The sequence below is a fragment of the Panthera leo genome, chromosome B2 (genome assembly GCF_018350215.1).
Source record: "Panthera leo isolate Ple1 chromosome B2, P.leo_Ple1_pat1.1, whole genome shotgun sequence".
NCBI lineage: Eukaryota > Metazoa > Chordata > Mammalia > Carnivora > Felidae > Panthera > Panthera leo.
In genome coordinates, this window is record NC_056683.1 from 144,612,920 (window position 1) to 144,640,356 (window position 27,437).

The window sequence follows — 27,437 nt, forward strand, 5'->3', positions numbered from 1 at the left end:
CATGTCCCTCTGTCACCTTTAACTGCTCACCCTTCTGCTCTGTGAAATTGAAGCAAATTGCAATGTATTCTATAAGATTCAAGCTAGGAGAATCGGAGAGTTATTCAGATATAAAGAACATAATATAGCCAAGTCCTTGGGTGAGAAAATAGTGTGCAGAGAACTTTCCAATCTCAGGACTGAGAGTATGAAGGCTTATATGTTAACATCGATATATAAGGCTGAGGTCAGAAATCAAATGTAAATGACACATTCATGGAAAGTATCTACTTACGGGGTAGGATGTTTCATTCTTAGAGATGGGAATCAATTTGTTTTAAATTGACTGAAGTTCGTTTACACAAAACAGAACCTTTGTACAATAGAGCATAAACTGACAAGATAAGTATTCATTCTGAGCCTCTAAAATGGAAAAGAACAGTTCACAACTGCCAAGATGAAGGTCTCCATCTGGCATTTCAGATTTACTGGTATTTTATGAAAGTCAGTTTTATGTTATAGAGCAATTCCCTGCCAGAGGAATAAAAGGCAGGACTAATTCTTGCTTTAAAAAAAAAAAAAAAAGGTGAATCCATAACAAAGGTAACAAATCTGTTGCCTTTCCAATTTCCTTTCTATAAACTGCATGAATCAGTGATAGGTCACATACATGAGTCAGATTCAAATTAAGAACAGACCCATCAAAACACAGATAGGTCAGATAGGGATGGACATTTTTTCTAACACCTACTTTCCATGTACAAGCTGGGACGTAGAGCCATCCAGACCGCCCCCTCAGGTGGGATAAAATGTTCCACGTCTCTTCCTTCTGGCCCTCATCGGGACTGCGGAGCACCGCTGCCTGTCCCTTACCAACCTCCCTGACACCCGTCAGTGAGAACAGAGGGGCTAATCTCAGGGCAGAATTGGTTCATTAACTGGACCGTGTTTAGGATGAGTGGGGCCAATCAGAAGTGGGGTATTAGAAGTTCAGGCAGTTTGGGGGCTCCTGGGTGGCTCAGTCGGTTAAGCGTCCGACTTCGGCTCAGGTGACGATCTCAAGATTCGTGAGTTCGAGCCCCACATTGGGCTCCATGCTAACAGCTTGGAGCCTGGAGCCTGCTTTGGACTCTGTGTCTCCCTCTCTCTGCCCCTCCCCTGCTTGCGCTCTCTCTCTCTCTCTCTCTCTCTCAAAAATAAATAAACATTAAAAAAATTTAGAAGTTCAGGCAGTTTAACCAGCAGCCCCCTTCTGGTGACCCCAGCCTGCTGGTCACTGAGTGATAATAACCTTGAGATCACAATTTACACAAGGCGGGAGCCAGAAGGTCCTCTTTGGCTTTAAGCCCCTCTGGGCCAAGTGGTCCAGAGCAGCCTCTACCTGGAGACACCCATGGGGCTTCAGGCACAGTCCCGGCCAGTAGGAAGGTGTCCCTCCACTTTTCATTCCATGGGAGCTGTTCCTGTGTGTGATTTTCCCCAGTGTCACTCAGTAACCGCATGGGACAGGCAGGGCTGGTATGTACCAAATACACCGAAACCTGTCCACCAAACCCCGACACGTTCTACTATCAAATTCGCATCTTCCACTCAGTGTAGGCCTCCCTCGAATCCAGACCTCCCCAACGAGCCTGTCAAATTGTTCCATTACTGACAAGCAGTTTGTCTTATATACTTAAAATCATACCATGCAATCCATCTTTCGACTTTTGTAATTTTTAAATTCAGTTCATCACTTAAGCTTTGTGGAAAAAGCACAGTATCTTGTGTAAATGGTTGCTTCTGGAATTTTTACATGGAGCTCAATTCTATGGAGTCACCTCCACCAGCTAGTTTAGAGTCTATTCTTTGGATTCATCAAAACTGGTCTGCAGCCCAGCTGTAGGAATTGCCAGTTAGGTAACGTAACTAGTTGTCACCGGTTGCTAATCTGGGCCTCGTTTCCTTACCCAGAAAATGAAGAAGATGACATTGACCACGTAGGGTTTCTGGTAGGATTAAATGTGATAAGGTGTGGAGAGCATGGGACATGATGCCAGACAATATTGAGTGCCCAGTCAGGCCTGTCTGTCATTGTCATGTCATCAACATTATGGAAAAAAATAGCCAATTCAGACCAAATAATAGAAAACCATTACTTTTCACACAACACTGAAAAAAAAAATTAAAATTAAAACTACAATTATTTCAAGAATGTCTGAAAAACCAAGGTTTGTTTTAACCACTGATGGAAGAAACATAGTTTTTTTTCTCAGCAGGGGCTGAATAGCACTGGCTTTTGTGTCTAATTAATTCGTATATGTTCTCTATCTCCTTGAAAGATGCTTTTGAAACAATCAAATCCATCATTTTCTGAAACTGCCTGTCAGAGTAAGAGAAAATAGACTTTTACATTTCATAGTTAACCTTCTCATTTACTTACATTTTGATTTTTCTCTTGCTTCCCATAAGACAAGTATTCGTCTTAAAATAAGCCAATCCCAGTGCAGACAAAAAACACCAGAGCAGAGCTGTGGCTGTCTGTGTCTGCCCTATGGAGGGGCTGGGAACGTCTGGAAGAGCCTGAAGAACAGAGGCTCCAGTCACTTCCAGAGGGAGGAAAATCACTGAGTCTTTTATTCTTTGGAAATGTGGTGAAAAGAAAATTAATTTATACCAATGATGAGGAAAGCCGTTTCTGGATTCACGGAATGGTCTGAATTATAAAACATTCTTTTAGTCAAAAGAATTTTGATTATTTTCAATCCTTTATGGTGATAAAAATTAAGCTTCCTGTATGGGGTGCCTGGGTGGCTCAGCTGGTTAAGCAGAGAGCAAAGGGCAGAGAGCCTGGTTGGCTCAGGTCATGATCTCACAGTCTGTGAGTTCGAGCCCCACTTTGGACTCTGTGCTGACAGCTCAGAGCCTGAAACCTGCTTTGGATTCTGTGTCTCCCTCTCTCTCTGCCCCTCCCCCACTTGTGCTCTCTCTTCTCTCTCTCTCTCTCAAAAATAAACATTAAAAAAAAATAAATTTTCATCTTGGTGCATCTGAGTGGTTCAGTCAGTTGAGCATCTGACTCTGATTTCGGCTCAGGTCATGATCACAGGGTCGTGGGATTGAGCCCCAGTGTGGGCTCTGCACTGAGTGTGGAGCCTGCTTAAGATTCTCTCTCCCTTTGCCCCTCTCTCCTGCTCTTGTGCTCTCTCTCCCTAAAAACAAAAAAACAAAAAACAAAAACAAAAACAAAAAAACAAAAACACAAACAAAAAAACAAAAAACATCTAAATTTAACAGTAACTCCATTTCATTTAGCTGCACATTGACCCAACCGTGTAGGACTATGTATTAATAAACTTACGTTACAAATTAAAAAATAGGGGCGCCTGGGTGGTTCAGTCAGTTAAGCATCTGACTTCAGCTCAGGTCATGATCTTGCGGTCCATGAGTTCGAGCCCCACGTCGGGCTCTGTGCTGACAGCTCTGGAGCCTGGAGCCTGCTTCGGACTCTGTGTCTCCCTCTCTCTGCCCCTCCCCCACTCATGCTCTGTCTCTCTCTCTCTGTCAAAAATAAATAAACATTAAAAAAAAAATTAAGGGGCGCCTGGGTGACTCGGTTGGTTAAACGTCTAACTTCGGCTCAGGTCATGATCTCACGGTCCGTGAGATTGAGCCCCGCATCGGGCTCTGTGCTGACCGCTCAGAGCCTGTTTCAGATTCTGTGTCTCCTTCTCTCTCTGCCCCTCCCCTGTTCATGCTCTGTCTCTGTCTCAAAAATAAATAAACGTTAAAAAAAAATTAAAAAAAAAATTAAGCTTCCTTTAATATTGGCAGATGCCTGTTTGGACCTGTTTTTAAAAAGCTACAAGAGGGGCGCCTGGGTGGCTCAGTCAGTTGAGCATCCGACTTCAGCTCAGGTCATGATCTCACAGTCTGTGGGTTCAAGCCCCACGTCGGGCTCTGTGCTGATAGCTCAGAGCCTAGAGCCTGCTTCCTATCCTGTGTCTCCCTCCCTCTCTGCCCCTCCCCCACTCTCACTTTGTCTCACTCTGTCTCTCAAATATAAACAAATGTAAAAAAAAATTTTTAAAAAGCAACAAGAATGACTTACAATCAGTATGAAGAATTTGTAATATGTACACTGAATATTTCAAAGCGATTTATAAGTTTGCTCAGCTTTTCTTAACTGCCTCTAATACTCTGTATGTAATTAGAACACTTTTTATTTTTTTCGCCCAGTACCATGAAGGTGTCTTGAGTAGAATTCTACATCACTAAGTAAATCTTAAATGAGTGGGTTCCACAATAACAAGATTACTATATAAAGGCTTTATGAATATTATCCAAAATTAAACATAAGCATAAGATCTAAACATAAGATCTAAAGCATTTAGCGAGGCACCTGTCTTTATAATATTATTTCCCCATAACTGAGCCTTGATGTGCTATCTGAAAATCAGAGCATTCTCTGACATTTATATTGCTACATATAAATATCACCAATTCTTCTGCGAAGCATTACATACTTCCTTCTGGCCGCTTTGGTGACCAAGCCCACTTGGATTGTTCACTGACTCATTCTGCATTTCAGGATGAGCTACCAGGATACTGTCTTTCTGCTATCCGAATCATAACCAGTAGGGCTAATGTTCCATTGCGAGCTTTATACTTTATGGAGAAAAAATGAGCTACCTGGAGACCAGGAGTTTTTGTTGTTGTTGTTTGTTTGTTTGTTTGTTTGTTTAATCACTTCAGCTTTAAGTCTTGAGCCTTCTCCTAGCTCTCCTCCTCCCTCGCCCTTCCTTTGGTCCCGGATGATGATGCGTTCAATGAGTAAATAAAAGGTGCTCTAGCTGTGAGTGTGACATTAGAATCACCAGAACCATGGAAGGCAGGGGCAAGGTGCTTAACCAGGACTTTGACGCGTACTGGAGTCTTTCTGCTCTCTCGTGCCTGGGTGCCTCCTCAAAGCACCAAGAGATGGACTGAAAGGTGCAATTCAAAACAAGTCTCTCAGTAGCGTGCAATCCACAGATCATTGACGTGATATATGACAATAACTCCCCCCGCAACGCTTATGGCTTATTGCGCCGAGGTGTAATTAATCTGCTGAGTGGTGACAGGCCGTAGCTGCAGAGAGCTTCCAAAGCTGTTAAGATCTGGCATGCCAATGAACGCTCGGGGAGTCCTCGGTCCATGCTTTGTTAGCACAACAGACTGCAACAAGCCTTTAATCTGTGATTCCACATATGCTAAGTAACTTCGCTTATTAAAAATCGCAAAGAGGTTTAGCGCAGCTCTGGTTCATATCTGCAGCCCCTGTGAGTGCGTCTACATTTACAACCTGTGATGCACTCACAGAGGGAGCGGACTCAGCCAGGGGGGAGCAAAGGTGTCCTCCAGGCATGCCTCGGGGTGAGAGCACCTTAGGCTTTGGTCTGGATGAGCCCCCTGCAAACCTGTGACCGCTGTTTACCTTGGACTTGCACTTTGTGCGTAGGACAGAATGCAGGCGCCGCCCGGGGACAGATGGCATACGTCCTGACAGAAGGCTAAGTGACTAAAGAACTCAAAAGAAGACGAACAGATAAAAGCAAAGACAACAACAACAACAACAAATGAAATCTTAAAAGCGCCAAATTTGATGTTAAAAAATTTAGTGTTTTCTCGATACTTTTTCTTGTAGATGATATTCGAGACATTTTCATTTGGACGCCTCAAAGTGGTTGGTGAAGTTGGAGGCAGCTGATAGTTTAAAAAGATATTTCTCTGGTGATGTTGATGTGACAATTTGAAAGTAGTTGACGGGCAAAGAAAATAGTTAAGGAAATACAAAACATCGTACTTACCGAAATCTAATTACTTGAGAAAAGTTTTTTCAAAAAATATCTTAAACTCTGAAATTGCAGAGTAAAGCAGTTTAGTATGAGGTACAATTAGGAAAATGGAAGGGCTTTTCTCCTACACAGGATTAATAAAGACTCTTTCCATATTCCTACGTTTCACAATGTGGAAGTGTCATAACGAATTGAAATCGTTTTCTTTGATTATCTGTTAAAATGTATTCTGTAAATATTTCCATGGATAAGAATGCAAATACTCATCGTATCATATTAAAACCACAAGTAAATGATTCAAAATTGGATGCCTTTTAACAAAGGCATTAGAAGACTTGTTTCAGTACATTTTAAAGTTTGTCGGGTCCTCACTTACAGCAAACACCCTCTGAAGGCCAGAATCTGTTTTCTTCCCACCCTGTGATGCCCTTGGTGACCACATTTAGTGTTGGGAACTTTCAGAATCATTGCGGATTAGTCAGTTCTAAACTGCAGTGACGCTAGTGTGGTCCCTAACAGAGACTTAACTTTTTATACCTAAGAAGGGACTTCGAATTCTTCAAAGTCATGAAGTAATGGCAACAAAGAAAACGCAAGCACGTTATAGATTGGTGACTAACTGTGAGCAACTCAAAGATAAGGCCAATATCTCATTTTGTGTCCTCAGCACGAATACTCAAGGAAAGTCTTTTTTTCCAAAATGTTAAATATATTTATAACATTTTATTTTATTATATGTGTGTAGTAGTATTTCTAGAGTTTGTACCTTTATAGATTATTTATTTATTGCATATTACTTATTTATTGCATGTTGGTTATAAATAATTTCAGAAGACAAGAGTACTCTCATTTCACCGTCACATCTGCAAAATGATTTTATTCTCTTCCTTCCTGTGTGGCATAGGAAGTGACCTCATCTCAACAGCGCCCCATCTCTCCCTATGTTTTCTATCCAACCCATTCCACTTCTTTAGTGACTTCCTCTTCTTGCTTATCCTTTCTGTCACTGTCAAATTGTTAAGAAGACATCATTAGTGAGTTCTGGGATCTGCCCGTAACCGACATGGGTAGGGTACATTTAATGTACCTTATAAATACAGGAGCGGACAGTCAGGCTTGGTTAGCGGACAGTTGAGGAAACCCCAAAGCTGCAGACCCTTCTCTTGTGTTCAGGAAAATGTTAACACTTCAGGCTTAGTGGAGCAGGTGGGGGCTGGGTAAGATTCACAGGCCCTGCTCAACAAAATCAGTTACCAACACAGCCAGATGCAGGACAGTTCAGTAGGCTGGGGAAGAGGTCAGAGGTCTGACTCCTTTATGTCTCAATTCTCCCAGTGAGTTGCTGTGAAGTAAACTGAGGCCCCTGGATGTTTGTGGCTGTCACTTCCTCAGCTCTGTATAGACAGACCCCCGGCTCCGTGAGCTCTCGGGTCTGTATGCACATGTGACAACTGAGAAGCAATTCGGCTTTCCTTAAAACGTGACAATCACTGATGTGGTGTCTTCCTGGGACACTGCAATTACGCGCCCATCACTTCTTGTTTGCAAGTCGGAGAACGTGAAGCCATTTCAGTTCTTTGCAAACTCTCCTGGCAAGAACCAGAATGTGGATACTTGAATTCCCATTGGCGGTGTGAAAGCATCTGACCTACAGCCTGTGGATGGGAGACCTGCAAGAGTCTTCATGCTTTAAGGCACATTTGTTCTCATCTACCTTAACTTTCCTAAGAGGAATTTTTTTGTGTGTGTGTGTGTAAATATTCTGAAAGTGTTTTGATCAAGTGTTTCGGAAACTATGTGGCTTAGAACAATACTTTTAGTAAGCAAAGTGAAGGTTCACACAGGACACATCAATTTACATCATCTGCTTCTTTCTGCCTTCTTCATTCCTTGTTTTTGGAAATGAGTATTTACCAAGTTAAATAGCAGTGGTTTAAACATAACTGCCCTGCTAGAAGTTCTCCAAATTTGTACACTCAAGAAATCTTAGAAATGATCAGATCACATGAAGAGCCAATGATTTAGGTATTGTTAGCACTCAGGGTTGCATTGCATTGTGAATAGTTTCCTTTTCACAGAATAATGATGGTCTCAATAGCTAATATTTACCAAATATTCTCTTTCTTAACGTTTATTTATTTTTGAGAGAGCGCAAGCAGGGGAGGTGGAGGGGGACGCGCAGAGGAGCCAAAGTAGGCTCTGCATTGACAGCAGTGAGCCCGATGTGTGGCTCAAACTCATAAACCGCAAGATCATGACCTGAGTCGAAGTCGGATGCTTAACCAACTGAGCCACCCAGGTGCCCCACCAAATATTTTCTACATGCGGGCAACTGTACTTCAAGTATTTTCTTACCTAATCACTGTAACAAACATATATACTAGATGCCATTTGGAATTCCTACTTTATAGGTGCAGGACATAAAACAGAGAGAGAAACTATTTTCCCACGGTCATGGCTACATTACAGTGTTGAAATTCAAACCTTCACTTTCAACTTCTAGTCCCTCATTGTTAACCACTGTGAATGTCCCATTGTCCCCACTGTCATTAAAGTCTCTTAGCATTATTCTTTTTATGTCAGTAAGTTGACTCCACATTTCATGCGACTTCATTTTAAGATTCCTCTGTCTATAACTATTTTATTCACTTTGATGCATTTCAATGATATAATCACGAAACCTCTTACGTTGATGCTTTGCAGCATCCCCAGAAAGCACCGTTTTTAAGGTCCCTCTGGTTATTTATCCTGCCAGAAAATTGTTCTCATTTCCATTTATTTTCAGTTATCTCCTGCTGGCATGACAAACCTCTATATATCCTTATATATAAAATGGTCCTCAGGCAGAACTAGAAGAAACAGGAACACCTTCCACTGTGTTGGTAACTAAGGAAAAAAGAAATATGGGCAGTTTCTTTGAGAGTAAGTTCACGATACGTCCTCTGTTAAGCCTTCCTGACCTCAGGTAAAGTTAACCATTCCCAATTTGGGGTTTGCAGTGAATCCTATAGAACAGTGTATATTATCATATTCTTTAATATTTTTTACAAGTCTATCTTTCTCCCAAGACAGTAACTACGTGAGAGAGGGAAATGTGCCAGACCTGAGCACAGTTCTTGAAGTAGACTAGAGGCTTAATACCTGATTATAGAAAAAAAGAAATGGACCCTTACCCATTCATTTTTCTATGAGGAAGCAGGAGGGAGAGACTTTAAAAAAAAAGAGCAAGGGAAAAAGGAAGAAATTAATATTAAATTGTTATACTCTCATTTTTCTGTAAATATTTCCCAAATTGCTACAGTAAAAGAAGAAACCACCATCACATACCAGACGTAGTTTGAATAAACCCTCTGACCCAGATTCTGAAGAACAGAAGGAAAAATAGGCAGAAACACTAGAAATGATCACGGTCATTAGTGTTCCTAGGAGGTTCTTTTAAAGAATGTAACTGTACTCTTTTAGAAGAGCCAGGTGTTATAAAAATTTGGTTACTCATTGATGTATTTGATCTGAAACATTGCTCTAAAAGGTGTGTTTTTAACCTGACAGATAGAAGCCAGAGAGTGCCGTTTAAAACCACGCTCAGCGTTCTGTATCTCCCACCATGTAGAGGTTTAACTTTCTGTTGGGAGAGTAATCCACTGTTCTGAGTAAGTCACATAAATATGACTCCATTTTGGTGGTCATTTGGTGGGCACGTAAACACAACTCCATTTTGGTGGACAAAATGGTAGAAATTTTCGTTAAAACAAAATGAGAGCAGGACCCCTGCCCCGCAATGGAAATCTAGGGCAATGTGGAAGAAAGTGAGCCTTCTTTCTTATGGATTCCGGAAGGAAGCTGTGTGTTCCCGTGGAGGTATCATGTGGAAATCTTTCTTTACAAAGCAAGCAGGACACCAGAAACTGAAAAAGCCACTTCCTTAGAAGGACTGAGGGCACAGCACCACTGCCTCAGGCCAGGGCGTAAGATGGAGACTTGAACTGAAAGAGGAGCCCTTATCTCCTGCCGCTGGGCATCAGCCTTGAGATACCTTGGTCTGGGCACTGTTCTCCACAAATGAGGGACCCTAGCAGAGCCAAGAGGGTGGCTCCTTTATTGGCCTCAAGATGACAGTAGACAGCAGACATCAAGTAGGGAAGCCAGTCCGGAAAGAACATGGCAGAAGCAATGTGGAGACCGAAGAAAACAGGGTGATTTGACAGCACATTCGATGAACTCTTCAGAGAGTCCCAGAAATAATTACTATGTCTATGCTGAAAGTGGTTTTATTTATTTTTTTATGTTTATTTAGTTTTGAGACAGAGTGAGTGGGGGAGGGGCAGAGAGAGGGAGAGAGAGAATCTCAAGCAGTCTCCGTGCTGTCGTTGCAGGGCCCGACATGGGGCTCGAACTCATGAACCATGAGATCATGATCTGAGCCAAACAAAGAGCCAGATGCTTAACTGACTGAGCCACCCAGGCATCCCTTAAAGTGGATTTTAGAATGACTACATAGAAAGTAACTGAAATTCAGCTGGAATAAACTTCTGCCACTCTGATTTTGGCACCAATCATGAAAATGACTGTATTCGTACCCAAACACAATCAGAACCTGTGGGCATACCAGTTATGTACCCTGTCTGCTGGCCCTCCAGTCAGTCTGTGCTTCAGAATCACCTAGGGAGGCTTTCTAAAACCAATCCCCCACTCCCCAATCCAAGATCAGCCTGAAGAAACTGAGTTATTGAGTCTGACATTCTTTCCTTCCTTCCTTCCTTCCTTCCTTCCTTCCTTCCTTCATCCCCCTCTTTCTTTCTTTCTTTCTTTCTTTCTTTCTTTCTTTCTTTCCCTCTTTCCTTCTTTCTTTCAGTTTTTTAGGTAATTCTGTCTTACAGACACCTTTGTAGAAAACTGGGTTAAAGTTTACAGAAATAGATGGGGACAAGGAGCACCAAATTTTCCCACAAAGGACCATTCTTCAGGATTGTGTTTTCTCTCTCTAGCTCCCTGGTGAGCTAAGTCCACAAAGGGAAGGCTTTGACCTCCTTGCATCTCCCCTGGGAGATTCTGCTGCAGTTAAGAACAGAGAAATGAAAGAACACTTGCTGTGTTCAAGATGTTCCAGGATGCATCTGCTGTATCCCTAGTTATTATTTGTTCTTGTGCACCAAGCTCTTGTTAATCTACTCCAGCAGACTTCACGATGTCAACCGGGTTGTTTCGTGACCATTGGCTCCTGTTGTGTTTTGCTTCATCGTTTATTCTCAGCCTTAACTTTGGCCAGTTTGGTTTTTTACCCCCTATTTAATGTCATATTATCTTTGTACATCTTTAATTGACCAGGGCTATCACTGTTGCTTCTGATTCTCCCATGAAAGTAAAGTTTGAATGTCAAGGAAGAAAACGATGAGAAATTCAACAGAGATTCAGTTTGTAATGACAGAAGCAATGTAACCATTCGCCACATTTTGGCAACATGGACTTCCTCACCAACGGCTGGGTTTCCTCCCCTTTCTGCTGGTCCCCACCTGCAGGATGGCCCCTTTCTATTCTTTGCCTAATCCTCATGCCAGACCACCAAGCATCACCAGCAAATGTTAAAAAATTAAGCCCAGTGCCAGTCCATGTTCATGGACCTGAAACTGTGGCACAGCTGCTGAAAACATCCCAGGCCATTTCTGTGGCACGGTTTTCCCTGAATCCCTGGAACTTTCCCAGAACAGCTGTCTGAAACTTTTTATACTCCCCTAAAACTGATAATGCCATTTTCCCCCCACCCCTTGACAAATGATCTTGCTTCTTCCATTATGAAATGCTCCCAGTTATCTGTATGTCTCCATTTAAGAAATCACTACTGGGAATTTGCTGCGCTCTGCACATAAAACAGTCATGATTACTGGAAACATCTCAGAAACTGCCATTAGTCACGTTTGCCTCCTGCTCTCATAAACCAGTCTTCCTACTTAGCTGTACCACATCACACTGCTTCCTTCCTGGAGTCAAGCCTTCCTTATGCCCCCATACATGTCAAAGCCCTTATCCATCCTTTACAGTCCATCGCCACAACCCTGCCCTGTTCACACCAGTACCCTTCTGGGAAACACTGTGGTCACGACCACACTGCAGCAATTCGCTGTATGCTGCCCTCCGTTCAGTTATGGCACTGGGTGGAGGCTTTCTGAGCCCTCTGGCAGGGGTAGGGGGTATCTGAAGACCCCTGCATCACCTTCGTATCACGTAGCCCTACTACCTAAATCTGGCTTCGTCTGAACATTCCAGAGAGAGAATTCCTCATTCTTCCTTTGAAATTAGTTCCATGTTCATACCTGGTTTTGGGCCAGAGGTAAATGTCATAAAGGAAGTCACATGTTTGAAAACCTCTCCGTGATGATAAAAACATTCCTGATTTTGACTGTGATATAAATAGGCTTGACCCAATTTCTGTGAGTTCTTGGCTTTTCCCTAATCTGATCCTTTGGTTTATTCTTGGTTTAGAGAAATTCTTGCTCAATGTCTCTGCCTCTTTCTTTCCAGACACTAGTTCCTGGATCATCTGTCTCATATGTTGTCTTTCTTCCAACACTTTTCTTGATCTTTGACAAGACAAAGGCTGATACAAGTCCTGGCTACATCATATTTGAGTATATCAGGGTGTAGGGCTATGAGTTTACATTTCAGAAACCTGACCTCCTTTGATCTTTCTAAAACATCTCTCTTCATGTAAGACATTTATGAATATCTTGGGTTAAAAAACTGTTGGCATAGGAGAGTAGGAATTTGGAAGAGTAATTTTTTACTTCATATATTTATTTGCTAAATGTATGAAATCCTAAAATATGATACATGTGCTACCAAGCAATATATAGCATTGGTAGAATATCATATTCTAATTTATGATGTATAATTCACAATGTTTACTTTATTTTATATTTGTGTGCCTTAGTTATCTTATAACTGATATGTTTCTTTTTTTATTTAGAAAAAGTACAGATCACTGATTTTTGAAGTTTACAGGAGTTTTGAAGATCTGCTAGCCCTAAACTTCATATTTAGGAGGAGTTTAGGTCATTTGGTCAATATCTTTTTTAAAAAGCAAAATAGGAAGGCAGGTTTCTGAGTTCTGATCATTCTCATAGCTTCTCTTCTGGTTCAAAGATGAGTGTTTGGGAGACACTTGAGTGGCTCAGTCGGTTAAGCAACCAACTTTGGCTCAGGTTGTGATTTCACAGTTTGTGAGTTTGAGCCTCTTGTCAGGGTTTCTGCCATCATTGTGGAGCCCACTTTGGAACCTCTGTCTCTGTCTCTCCTTTTCTCAAAAATAAATAAACATTAAAAAATATTCAAAGATAATTTTTTTAATTGATTGACTTTTGTCTTAGAAATCCTTCCCTCATAGGGGCACCTGGTGGCTCGATGGGTTAAGCGTCCTACTCTTGATTTTGGCTCAGCTCATGATCTCAAGGTTTGTGGGATCGAGCCCTGCATCTGGCTCTGTCCTGACAGCATGGAATCTGCATGGAATCTGCTTGGGATTCTCTCTCTCTCTCTCTCTCTCTCTCTCTGTCTCTCTCTCTCTCCCTTGCTCTCTGCCCCTCTCCCATTCTCCCTTACACACACACACCCACACACACACACTCTCTCTCTCTCTCTCTCAAAATAAACTTCAGTAAAAAATTAAAAAAAGAAATCATTCCCTCTTAATAATTTATCAGAAGACTAGTTTGCAGACTTTTGCAAAACTATGGCAGTTATCACCAATTGAAATTACGTTGTCACTCATTTAACTATATATAATATTATATGTTTGCCTCCTATGTCTTTAACCTTGCTTACTTCTTGACCTCTAGAATCATGTCTATATACTTAGTAAATGTTTTCTGAATGCATGATAAAAATGTTACGTCAGATGGAAGCAGCCCTTTTGGTGTAACTAGTCCTAACTAAATTGATTGACAAAAAAACAGCATAACCAATTTTGGGGACTGTAGCATTATACTGTTTGAGAATTATAAAAAAAATAAAGGAAAGTGACAAATATATTTTTAAAGATTTACAAAATATTTACCTTTCTTATAATGTCATTAGACTACATAATAATAAAATAGCAAAAAGTTGGGGAGTGTCTGTTATGTGTCAGGTAAACAAATCCCTATGTTAAAAGTGAAGAACCAAGACTGTGTTCAAGGTCATACAACTGGTAGTGCTTGTAAAGTAACTTGACCCCATCTATATCTTTCTTGCTCCAATGCTTTTAAGACTATAGTCTGCTGCCTTACTAAATTGATCCGAAGGAGGTAGGAAAAATAAAAACAAAAATAGTTCTTATAAATTATTCACTACTTTCTGCTCGTATACAGTTTTGGAATATTATGTTTACTTAAGAAAAATACATGATAAGATGTATTGAAAGATGGACGGAAGAAGACATTGGACTTAGAAGAACACATAATGATACAGAACACCACAGTACTAATTTCATTAGCACCTACTTTCGCTAAGAGTAATGCTATGAATCAGACAGAAATAATAATCCTTAAAAATCCTATTATCAGACAACTGATTTAACACACTTCCTTCAAAGTGAAACCTACTGCATATCTGTAATCCAGAGAATAGTGGTCTTCCAGTTACCCTTACCTACTATTCACTTTGGCAGGTAATAAAGAACATAGCCCATTTATCAAATTACAATTTAATGGCTCAGAACATATGGTCAACCAGGAAAACTAGCCAATAGCTTATACTATGAATATAATAAAATGCTAAAGAATCAATTTTAGAGGGAGTTAGTTTTTCTGTAGCTCAGGAACTCAAAAATGAGACATACCTTGCCATTATGTAATCAATGTTTAAATTACATTCTGTCTTGACTACACTTCTCTAGAATGACATACTTAACTCATATATTAAAAATTAATTCATAAAATTCATTTTCAAACTTTGTAAAGCATTCTAGATCATGTGAAGAAATTAATCTGTGGAAACAGCAAAGAAAAATGTGACAGCAGTCTGGAGAACTTACAGTACCAGATATTGAATAAGTTATAATGTGTAATACGTTAGAGTAATCAAAACACTGCGGAGTTAGAGGCAGGATAAGCAGATGAATAAAGCAGGACAGACTCTAGAGATAAGATCTCAAAGTTAATATAATATAATATAAAGATGGGATTTATTTCAAATCAGTGGGGAAATGTGTTTTATTCAATAAACAATGAAGAAAATGTAATTTGTAGGTTTTGGGGGGAGAAGTAAGTAAAATTGGATTCATATAAAACCCTTCACACTAAAATAAACTCTATACAGAGCACATAGTTTTAAAAGTGAATCCATAAGAAAACTTGAAAATATTTTCAGGAAATACCTACAATGAATTTGAGTGTCAAGATCCTGTTAAGTAAGAATGATTGCAAAGGCACAATTCTATGCAGAAAATGATACATGAAACTCCATTATAATGCACAGCTTAAATAGTTGGAAAACATCATAAAAATGCTTTGAAATTAATTTACTTAGTGGTAAAAATATCTGCAACATATATGACACAAAAATGTTTATAAAGTTTGATCATAAGAAAATAGTTGTAATGGTGATCAAATAAAAACAGAAAACATACTTAAACTTTCAAGTAATTAGAGAAAGGCAATGTAACGTGAGATGCCATGTTTTCCCTAAATAATTGGCAACGATAAAAAAAAGAATGAGAGCACCCACTGATAAAGAATGTGAATAAAGTGTGTTCTTATGGCTATAGGGAGAGTGGAAGTTGGTGTCAACTTTCTAAAGGACCTTTGGGAATTAAGCACCATAACACTTTAAATGTAGAATACGTTCACCACAGCAACTCTTCTTCTAAAATTATACTCAGAACATGTGACCACACAAGTTTATGGAGATGTACACAAGGAAGAACATGAAAGTGTTACTTTTGTAGTGAAATGTAGAACAACTCAGATACTTATCAAAAGAGGTTCACTGAAACATAATACTCTCAATCATCATATTATTATGTAGACCTCTGTCTACTGATATGGAAAATGAGTATGATGTATGCAGTACAAGACACAAGTCACACAATAATATATGAGATAGGATTCTATTAAACATAAGTGTGTGTTGTGTTCATGTGCACATGTGTCTACACCTTGAAAACAGTCTAGAAGAATATACAGCCAATGTGAACAGTAATGCTCTCCAGGAGGTTTGATTAAACATGAGTTTTACCCTTATCTTTAGGCGAAAGTATATTGGCTAATTTTTTTTCAGCCAACATTCAGTTCTTAGACTCAGAAAAGGTAACATTTCTCATTGAACATAATAAATTCAATGAAGATGGCATATCATTGCTTTAAATTGTACTTCTAGTATGACATTTAAAAATATGTGGTATTGGGGACAGGCTGGGAAGATGGCAGAGTAGGAGGACCCTAAGCTCACCTTGTACCACCACTACAACTAGATAACAGTCACATCAATGTAAACAACCCAGAAAATGAGGGCTGGCAGAACAAACTCCATAACTAAAGGTCATATTGAAGAGGGTAGGAAGAGTGAAGAGTGGAGATGCAGTGGGGAGCTAAAAGGGCCCTGGGCATTTTGGTCAAGAGGGAGCCTGGAGTGCAGAGATGGGTAAGAAAAAGATGATCACAGTGGGGATCCCACATGGGCAAGACGAATCGTCATGATATTTGGCTTGGAAAGTAGGAACGGCTGAATTTTGTGAGTTCTTACAACCAGCACGACTTAAGGCCTAGAATTTTAATTTTTTTAAATTTCATTTATTTTAGAGAGAAAGAGAGAGAGCATGAGTGCAGGAGAGAGGCAGAGGAAGAGAAAGAGAATCTTAGCCAGGCTCCATGTTCTGCATGGAGCCCAATGTGGGGCTCAATCCCATGACCCTGAAATCATGACCTAAGCCGAAATCAAGAGTTTGACACTCAACTGACTGAGCCACCAAAGTGTCCCTATTTTTTCAATTAATTTATTAATTTATTTATTTTAGTTTAAGCCTGGAGTTTTATTTTTTTAATTTATTTTTTAATATAATTTATTGTCACATTGGTTTCCAGACAACACCCAGTGCTCATCCCAACAAGTGCTCTCCTCAATGCCCATCACCCACTTTCCCCTCTCCCCCACCCCTCATCAACCCTCAGTTTGTTCTCTGTATTTAAGAATCTTCGAGTGGAAAGGAAAGACCATAAGTAAGAGTATAAAAAATAGTAAATAAAACAGCAGTAAAAATAAGTACAGTAAAAGTTTGGATTGTGAGTAACTTGTTCTGAAGTGTTCTGCAAGATGAGCAAATATTTCCAATAAATTTTAACTTGATAAACAAGCGATGTCTTGCAATATGAAGAGTATGTGAAACTGAATGTCACATGATCAAAACTGAGCCAATGGTTCTTCTCTCTCTCTCTCTCTCTCTCTCTCTGAGGGCTTGTGGACAATTGTTTCACATGCTCGGATGCTTGGTCTCAGGCCATGGTGTTTGGCAGAACGGTGTAGTGATTTTTCAGAACATTAGAAGGTGCCCACGACTGGCACTAGTGTATTTTTTGTCACTTCAAAGAACCTATAGATCATCCTTTGCTTTTCCATACATGAGTAAGGTTAGGAATGCTTTGCTTCATTCTAGGTCAGGCTGCCTGCAGATATAGACCCTTTCCTCTGCTACCTTATTGCCAGTTACATTAAATACAGTATATGACAGACTTTATTAATACTATATACTATAGTCAACATCTGTGCGAGTGTATACGATGGCCCTCATGCAGAAAAAAGTTGAAAAGAAAGGTGGTAAGAAGAAGGAGATGATTATGGTGGAAGTTAAGAAGGAAACCATCAAGAAGTACAAATGAGGTAGGTGAGTGGCCGAAACTGCAAGATTTTATAAGTCTGTGTCTGCATCTCATATGCAGAGGAGGAGGAGAAAAAGTTGGAGGAATCCCTCACTTTAAATGAGATTTGGGAGATGTGTAAACTGTGGGAAACCACAAAATTTTGTAGAAAAACACCACACAAAGAAGGCTGGAGCAGTGCAAGAGATAAATCCCTTTAATGACAATGCAACGGCACGTTTCCATGAAATCCTCAAAAGGAGGCAAAAGCAAGTATCATTGCATATTTCACGAAAAGGAAAAGATTCCACTGAGCCAATCTCTAGCAGAGATTCCGTTAGTGATAGCAAAAGTCATCCAACACAATAACGTTCCTATTTCTCGTCTACCGCACACCAACACGAAGATTTTCAAAGGTAAGTTCAGGCTAATTTGTTTATTTTTCTTTATATTTTGTATTTTCTTTTTTTCTTTTGTATTATATTACAGTACTGTAATCATTTTTATGTGAATATTTTGGGGTTGTGGAATGAATCATCTGAGTTTCCACTCTTTCTTAGGGGAAATTCATTTTGATATACAAGTCCTTTAGATTACAAGCATGTTTCCAGAACAAATAATGCTTGCAAATAAGGGTTTAGTGTATATCTGTAAAATTAGGCAAAGGAGTCACAAAATACAAGGATGTAAACTATAATCCCACATACCTAAAATGTGAGAAGAAGAGGGGTAAAGAATGGAATTAAACTTAATCAACTTAATATAGACTGCTATATACAGACAATGTTATATACAAACCAAATGGTAACTATAAATCAAAAACCAGTAATAGATATGGAAAGAATAAAGAGAAAGGAAGCCAAGTGTATCATTAAGAAAGCCAGCGAACCATGAGAGAAAGAGAAGAAGAAAAGATCAGAGAAAAACTGTAAAAATAAGCACAAAAATAATAAAATAAAAATAAACATATATCAATTAATAATTACTTTGAATGTAAATGGACTAAATGCTCCAATCAAAAGACATGGGTAACAGAGTAGATAAAAAACAGGACCCATGTAAATGCTGCCTACAGGAGACTCACTTCATACCTAAAGAAACATGCAGATTGAATGGAGAAATATCTATCATGCAAATGGATGTCAAAAAAAAAAAAAAAGCCAGGTAGCAATACATATATTGGACAAAATAGATTTTAAAACAAAAACTATAACAAGAGACAAAGAAAAACACTATAAACCCAAGAAGCTATAACAATTGTGAATACTTATGCACCCAACATGTGGGTAACCAAATACATAAAAGTTAATAGCAAACATAAAGGAACTAATCAATAACAATAAAACAATAGTTAGAGAGTTTAACACCCCACTCAGATCAATGGACAGATCATCTAAACAGAAAATCAACCAGGAAACAGTGGCTTTTAATGACACACTGGACTAGATGGACTTAACAGATATATTCAGGACATTCCATCCTGAAACAGTAGCATATATATTCTTTTCAAGTGCACATGGGTCATTCCCTAGACTAGATCATATGTTAGGCCACAAAATAAGCCTCAGCAAATTAAAAAATATCAAAGGCATACCATGAACTTCTAACACAACACTATGAAACTAGAAATCTAGTTTCACAGGAAAAAATCTGCAAAGAGCACAAATACATGGTGGTTAAATAATATGCTGCTAAACAACAAATGGGTCGACCAAGAAATCAAAGAAGATATATAAAGTTACATGAAGACTAATTAAAATAAAACACAATGGTCAAAACCTTCGGGATACAGCAGAAGTGATTCTAAGATGGAAGTTTATAGAAATACAGACCTACCTCAAGAAGCAAGAAAAATCCCCCCTCCCCCCAAAAAAACAACCTAACCTTACACCTAAAGGAGTACAAAAATAAGAATTAACAAAATCCAAAACAAGCAGAAGGAAGGAAATAATAAAGATTAGAGTAGAAATAAATGATATAGAAACAACAACAACATCAACAACAGGAACAACAACAACATAATAGGCCAGATCAATAAAACCAGCAGCTGGTTCCTCGAAAAGGTCAACAAAATCAGAAAACCTGTAGCCAAGCTAATAAAAAAAAAAGAAAGAGAGAGATAGAGGACTCAAATAAACAAAATCAGAAATGAAATGGGAGAATATATAACTGACATCACAGAAATATAAACAAGAATATTATTATATTATAGACTATTATAAATATTATTATTCTTATTATAAAATAATATGTTATCTTACATATTATAAACAGAATATTATAATACATCATAAGAGAATATTATAAAAATGATATAGCAACAACTTGGACAACCTAGATAAAAGAGAGAGATTCTTAGAATTAATAACCTACCATTACTGAAACAGGAAGAAATAGAAAACTTGAAAGACTGATAATCAGCAAAGAAACTGATCAGTAATCAAAAAACTCCCAAAGAAACAGAAGTCCAGGACCAGATGTCTTCACAGATGAATTTTACCAAACATTGAAAGAAGAGGTAATACCTATTCTTCTCAAACTATTTAATAAGATACAAGAGGAAGGAAAACCTATGAATCTATTTTATGAGGCTAGCATTACCCTGATAACAAAACCAGATAAAGACACCACAAAAAAGAGAACTACAGGCCTATATCTCTGATGAACATAGATGCAAAATTCTTCAACAAAATACTACCAAACTGAATGCAGCAATACAATAAAAAACAATTCACCACCACCAAGTGGGATTTATTCCTTGGAAGTAAGGGTGGCTCACTATTCATAAATCAATGTGATACATCACATCGGTAATAGGATAAAAACCATATAATCGTTTCAATATGCAGAAAAACTATTTGACAAAGTATAACATCCATTCATGATAAAAACGAAACAAAACAAACCTCAACAAAGTAGGCTGAGATGAATATACCTCAACATAATAAAGGCTTTATATGAAAAACCCACTGCAAACATCATAATCAATGGTGAAAATGTAGAGATTTTCCTTTATGGTCAGGAACAAGATAAGGATGTTCACTCTCACCACTTTTATTCAACATAGTAATGGAAGTTCTAGCCATAGCAGTCAGACAACAAAAAGAAATAAAAGGCATCCAAACTGGTAAGAAAGAAGTAAAACTTTCACTACTTGAAGATGATATGATACTATATATAGAAAACCTGAGACTCCAACAAAAAACCATTACTGATAAATGATAACTGATTACTGATTACTGATACTGATTACTGATAACTGATAAATGAGTTCAGTGAAGTCACAGGATACAAAATCAGTGTACAGAAATCTGTTGCATTTCTATGCATTAATAATGAAGCAGAAGAGAGAGAAATTAAGAAAACAATCCCATTTACAATTTACCGAAAATAATAAAATACCTAGGAATAAACTTAAACAAAGGGGTGAAAGAGTTATAGTCTGAAAATCATAAAGCATTGATGAAAGAAATTGAAGACAACACAAGTAAATGGAAAGACATTCCATGCCCATGAATTGGAAGAACAAATATGTTAAAATGTCTACAGTACTCAAAGCAATCTACAGATTTAATGCAATCTCTACCAATGTATCAACAGCATTTTTCACAGAACTAGAACAAACAATTCTAAAATCAAAAAATATCCCAAATAGCCAAAGCATTCTTGAAAAAGAACAAAATTGGAGGTATCACACAGGAGTACTGATGCATAGGGGCACTTGTACCCCAATGTTTATAGCAGCACTCTCAACAATAGCCAAATTATGGAAAGAGCCTAAATGTCCATCAACTGATGAATGGATAAAGAAATTGTGGTTTATATAAACAATGGAATACTACGTGGCAATGAGAAAAAATGAAATATGGCCTTTTGTAGCAACATGGATGGAACTGGAGAGTGTGATGCTAAGTGAAATAAGCCATACAGAGAAAGACAGATACCATATGGTTTCACTCTTATGTGGATCCTGAGAAACGTAACAGAAACCCATGGGGGAGGGGAAGGAAAAAAAAAAAAAAGAGGTTAGAGTGGGAGAGAGCCAAAGCATAAGAGACTGTTAAAAACTGAGAACAAACTGAGGGTTGATGGGGGAGTGGGAGGGAGGGCAGGGTGGGTGATGGGTATTGAGGAGGGCACCTTTTGGGATGAGCACTGGGTGTTGTATGGAAACCAATTTGACAGTAAATTTCATATATTAAAAAATAAAAAAATAAAAAATAAATAAAAAAAATAAAGATTCTGAAAGTATATGGAAAAAAAAATAAAAAAAAAATAAAAAAAAAATTGGAGGTATCACAATCCCAGATATCAAGATATGCTACAAAGCTGCAGTAATCAAAACAGTATGGTACTGGCACTGAAATAGACACATAAATTAATGGAACAGAATAGAAAGCCCAGAAATAAACTCACAATGAAATGGGCAATTAATCTCCAACAAAGAAGGGAATAATATGCCATGGAAAAAAGACAATCTCTCCAACAAATGGTGTTGGAAAAACTGGATAGCAACATGCAAAAGAATGAAACTGGACCACTTTCTTACACAATATACAAAAATAAACTCAAAGTGGATTAAAGACCTAATATGAGACTTGAAACCATAAAAATCCTAGAAGAGAGTACAGGCACTAAATTCTTTGACACTGGCTGTAGCAACATTTTTCTAGATATGTCTCCTGAGGCAAGATAAATAAAAGCAAAATAAACAGGACTACATCAAAATAAAACCTTTTCACAGCAAAGGAAACAATCAATAAAACTAAAAGACAACCTACTGAAAGGGATAAGTTATTTGCAAGCAACATATCTGATAAAGGGTTAATATCCAAAATACATAAAGAACTTATACAATCCAACACACACACACACACACACACACACACACACACACACACAATCCCACAAAGAATCCAATTACAAAATGGGTAGAAGATGTGAGCAGATATTTATCCAGAGAAGATATCCAGAGAAGACAGCCAACAGGTAGATGAAAGCATGCTCAACATCACTCATCATCAGGGAAATACAAGTCAAAACTACAATATCATCTCACATCCATCAGAATTGCTAAAATCAAAAACACAAGAAACAACAGGTACTGGTGAGGAGTGGAGAAAAAGACACCCTCATGCACTATAAGTGGGAATGCCAACTGGTGCAGCCACTGTGGAAGACAGTATGAGGTTCCTCAAAAAGTTAAAAATAGAACTACTCTTCCATTCAGTAATTACACTACTGGCTATTTACCCAAAGAACACAAAAACAGTAATTCAAAGGGATACATGCACCCCTATGTTTACTGCAGCATTATTTATAATAGCCAAGATATGAAAGCTGCCTAAGTGTCCATCGACATAAATGGATAAAGAAGTGACATATGCATATCTATGTGTGTGTGCACATGTGTGTGTATACACACACATATACACACAATGGAATATTATTCAGCCATAAAAAGAATGAAATCTTGCCATTTGCAATGACATGGATGGAGCTAGAGAGTATAATGATACGTGAAATAAACCAGAGAAAGAAAAATACCATATGATTTTACTCATATGTGGAAGTTAAGAAGGAAAACAAATGAGCAAAGGAAAGAGAGAGGGGGGGAGAGAGAGAGAGACCAAGATACAGACTCAACTCCAGAGGACAAACAGATGGTTACCAGAGGGGAGGTGAGTGAAGGGATGGGTACAATAGGTGAAGAGGATTAAGGAGTCCACGTACCATGACGAGCACTGAGTAATGTATAAAACTGTTGAAATTTTGTACCTGAAACTAATATAATACTGTATGTAACTATTCTGGAATTAAAATAAAAAACTAAAAATGTGGTGTTATAAAAATTATGCTGGCATATGGTTCTCAAAAAATAAAGATCAACAATAATGCTTTTCTAAGTCATTATGATGATGTAATATTTTTCCTCCCTATTAGCTGGTAGAAAATTTTATTTAGGTTACATTCATGTATTATATGAAATGAAAATTGAGTATATTTTTATTTAAGGAACTACAGATGCTACAGTTTGCTACAGAGTTATCATCAGAGAAACCATTAATTTGAATGCTTCTTGTCATTTGTATAAATGGCAATCAACTGCATAAGCACTCTGGTAACTTGTCTCCAGTCCTGGTGGAAAAGGCTGGAGAAAAACCACCTTGTGAGATCAAATCTAGTACCAGTCAACACATTATAGTAGCAACAGCTATGCTTATACTAATTACAATTTACTGATTCTTTACCATGAGACGTTCTAGCATATGCACTTTATACTCTTTATCAGACTTAGTCCTTCCAATTACCTTGTATAAAATGCACTGGTATCTCTGTTTCACAGACGAGGAAACTGACAGGGTGGAAAGATTTTGTCCGAGGTCACCAGCCGGTAAGTATCAGAACAAGAATTCCTATCCAGCTTCTCTGACCCCACTACCCAAGCGCTGCTCTGCTAGTTCAGTCTTTGGTAAAGTGGGACTCCTGTAAAAGCAGGACATTGACCTAAAACCATTTGTCAATATGTTGTTAATGGTGGCTTGGGAACTACACACCCAAATCTAAAAGATCAGGGTGTAACTTCAGGCAGACATGATAAGATTACGTTGGGAAGATATATATCAGACTAGGAGGTGTATTTGGTACCTAGTAAGTGGGGGAATTGACCCGAAAATTCTTGTTATTGTTTATCCAATATTATCTAAGGTAAAAATATGCTTCAAATATACAAATGATTCTAGCCCAGCATGAATGAACTCTCTCAGGTCACATGCTTCATCATCAAACCACTGTCTGAGTTTTTAACTTGAACCCCCTTTCATAAATGTGTGACACACACACACATATTTATACATCTGAGTGTACATAGTCTTTTGTATAATAACATGATCATGCAGAACACCATGGAAGGTGTTCCAGGTATCTACGGCAACACAACACCCCAAATGTTAGTGGCTTAAACAAATTTTTAAAAATTTTATGTTACTAACAAAGCTGCAATTTAAGCACCATTTGGTGGAGGCTGTTTACCTCTGCTCCTGTTACAACAGCCAGGGAGGCTCAAAAGTTGGAGTGGTCTGAGGGCCCTCTTGTTCACACAAATGACACTTGAAGATGGAAAGGCAAACCCGCTGGGTGTGGAACGCTTGGCTTCCTTAGGTACCTCTCCCTATTCCTGTATGGCCTCCTCTCCTTTTGGTCTCTCATCATTACAGCTGTAGGGAATCCAATCAGTTTTCTGTGTTGGTTGAGGGCTCCTAGTATGTGTGTCTCAAAAAAGAGAAAGCCACACAGATGTGGTTTTGCCTTTTGTGACCTGGCCTCACAACACAGCATCACTTCCACTGCTTTCTATTCTCTAGGAACAGAGCACCATGGTTGGCCCAGGTGTGAGGGAAGGAGAATTAGGACCCAACGTGTAAGGAGGGAACCATCAAAGAACCTGCGGACACTTTATAAACAACCACACAAGGATGCATAGCTTGTTGATTTGGGGCAAGGCCCAGGAGTTGGGAGCTGCCAAAGAGGAGCGGAGGTAAGAGAGATAAGAAAGAAGGAGGAAGGAATGGAGGGGGAAAGCTAGAGAGAGGGAGAGAAAGGGAGGGAGAGAGAAGGCAGAGGAGCAGAAGCAAAAAGGAAAAGAAACAGATCTGTGGGGGTAGATGTGAGTATTGTGCAGTTGGAGATATTGTACCAAGAGTATAAATTAACAAACTGATATCATGGTTAACAAAGTCATTTGCATGTTGGTTTAGCTCATGAGTTGGTCTCTTCAAGACAGGAGTTGCTAAAATTTAGTTCCTAAACCTGAAAATGTTTTTGGTCAGACCCATGGCAATTCTTACCAGTTGGAGGCCTTTCTCCTTAACATAGAGCAATTAATTTCCATTGATTCGGCTAACCTTAATTACTTTCTCTGCCTCGCTGCCTCCTCTAATAGAGATTGGCTTTCACCACTATGGAGGAGTTTGGTTGTTATTGTGGTGTGATTTTGTTCTCTCTTGGAGAGCTACCTGTGATATCTGTGACAGAATCTTTGCGAGGTAATCAGTTGTGATGGCTGGAAAGAAAATGTGGAAGACTCAGACTAAATCATAGTTGTTAATATGATACCATTCCATGATTTCCAAAGATCCATGCTTTCAAGAGTGTGTAGTAACCAGGATTAGTGGATTCTAAATCCTAATTTGTAGTAATCATGACTTTGTAGTGTCCTCACTAGTTCTCTGGTCTGGATAACATTTCCATTATTTGCTCTCTTGGGATCTGAGAGTCACAGAGTTCATCTAGTTCCATAACTGTGGCTGATGGATCCTGTCCTACAGTGGCCCCTTCTTTATAACAGTTCTGTTGACTATTGATTCCTTTAGAGTAAATATAAGCCATCCCTAAGAAGCTCCTCTGGGCTCAAATCTAATAAAATGTAGTTTAGTATTTTTACTGTTGTGGTTTCATTCTTATAGAGCCACATGATGACCTTCAATGAACGCCACTATGCATTCTTCTTCATTTATATTTGCTTTTTTGTATATGGGATAAACATTTCATCATTCAAGTGTGTGACTGAACCACAGTCCATAGCAGTGAGTGCATTTTAAATATTTCATTGTTCAATCAAGAAAATGTCCAAATTTAAATGCATGCCTTATAATAACTAATACTACTCACTATTAAATACTAAATTAGAATAGATTCTCTAAAGGGTCTTCATATATTGGACACTGTGATAAGTGATATGATTTTAATTGCTTAACATAAATTCACTTAATGAGATTTATAATTCTTGTGAATATCAGTGCAAATTTTAATGAAATGTTAGAAGCACATGGAGAATTGGTTCTTTGCTTCATTGAAATAGTTCATTTTTATAAGGCTGGAAAAAGAATGAATAAATTAGATAACTCTAAGAAAAAAATGACATTTCTGTGATCCAGAAAAACATAGGCATTTCTGAATAACTTACGAAAATCTACAGATATTGACAGTTATGCCGTCCCAACAGAACATCTTTCATTTCTGAAAACCAGGAAAATTTACTGAGTCCTGACTGCCTACAAACACTCAGTGAAATTTCAAGAGTGATGTACAATCTTTACTTCACAAAAAACAGAAGGAGTTACAGATACACTTAACTCAGTCCAGCACTCCTCAAACTGTTTAGCATATAGTTCCAGTCAGCTTGATTATCCTTAAGAAGAAATAGATTGTCAGATAGACTCAAAATTTATTTCTTGTAGTAACCTATTTTCTGCCCCCTCTAATATTTTCAAAAGTCAATGGCAACAAAACAAAACAAAACAAACAAACAAACAAAAAATAATTCTGCTTTTCCAGTAAGATTGACAAAAAGGGAGTGGCAGGAAGAGAAGGAAAAGGAAACCCTTCATATTGGATCATCCACTGGGCAATTACAGAAAACAGAAAGTTGCCAATAAAGATAGAATTTCAATCAACCACTAAACAGACTCCCACTGAGGAACATACTGGAGAAACGTGAACAGATAGGACAGAAGACAACCATATGGCTGCTCTTAATGACCCAATAAATACAAGAAAAGTGTGGTGCTTCTAATGGGTTCCAAACCAAAATCTCATTTGTATGTTGTGTTTCTAGTTTTAAGGATGGCAAAATCCCAATTCTCATTTACCTTTATTCACATGTTCCTGGGGAATCAAGGACAATAAACAAATTGTATAAAAGTTATCTTTAAGTTTTGTTCCCTTCAAGATTGTGTGTGTGTGTGTGTGTGTGTGTGTGTGTGTGTGTGTGCCTTGCTCCATTCCACCCATCATGCCAACCAGCTCAACTGCTATTTCA

At 38.5% G+C, this 27,437-nt stretch overlaps 1 protein-coding gene across 2 annotated transcripts in view; it reads right to left on the bottom strand.

The window, feature by feature from the left end:
• The window catches only part of PRKN (parkin RBR E3 ubiquitin protein ligase), a 1,339,251-nt gene that overhangs the window by 643,394 nt on the left and 668,420 nt on the right, over positions 1-27,437 (bottom strand). The window lies entirely within an intron of this gene.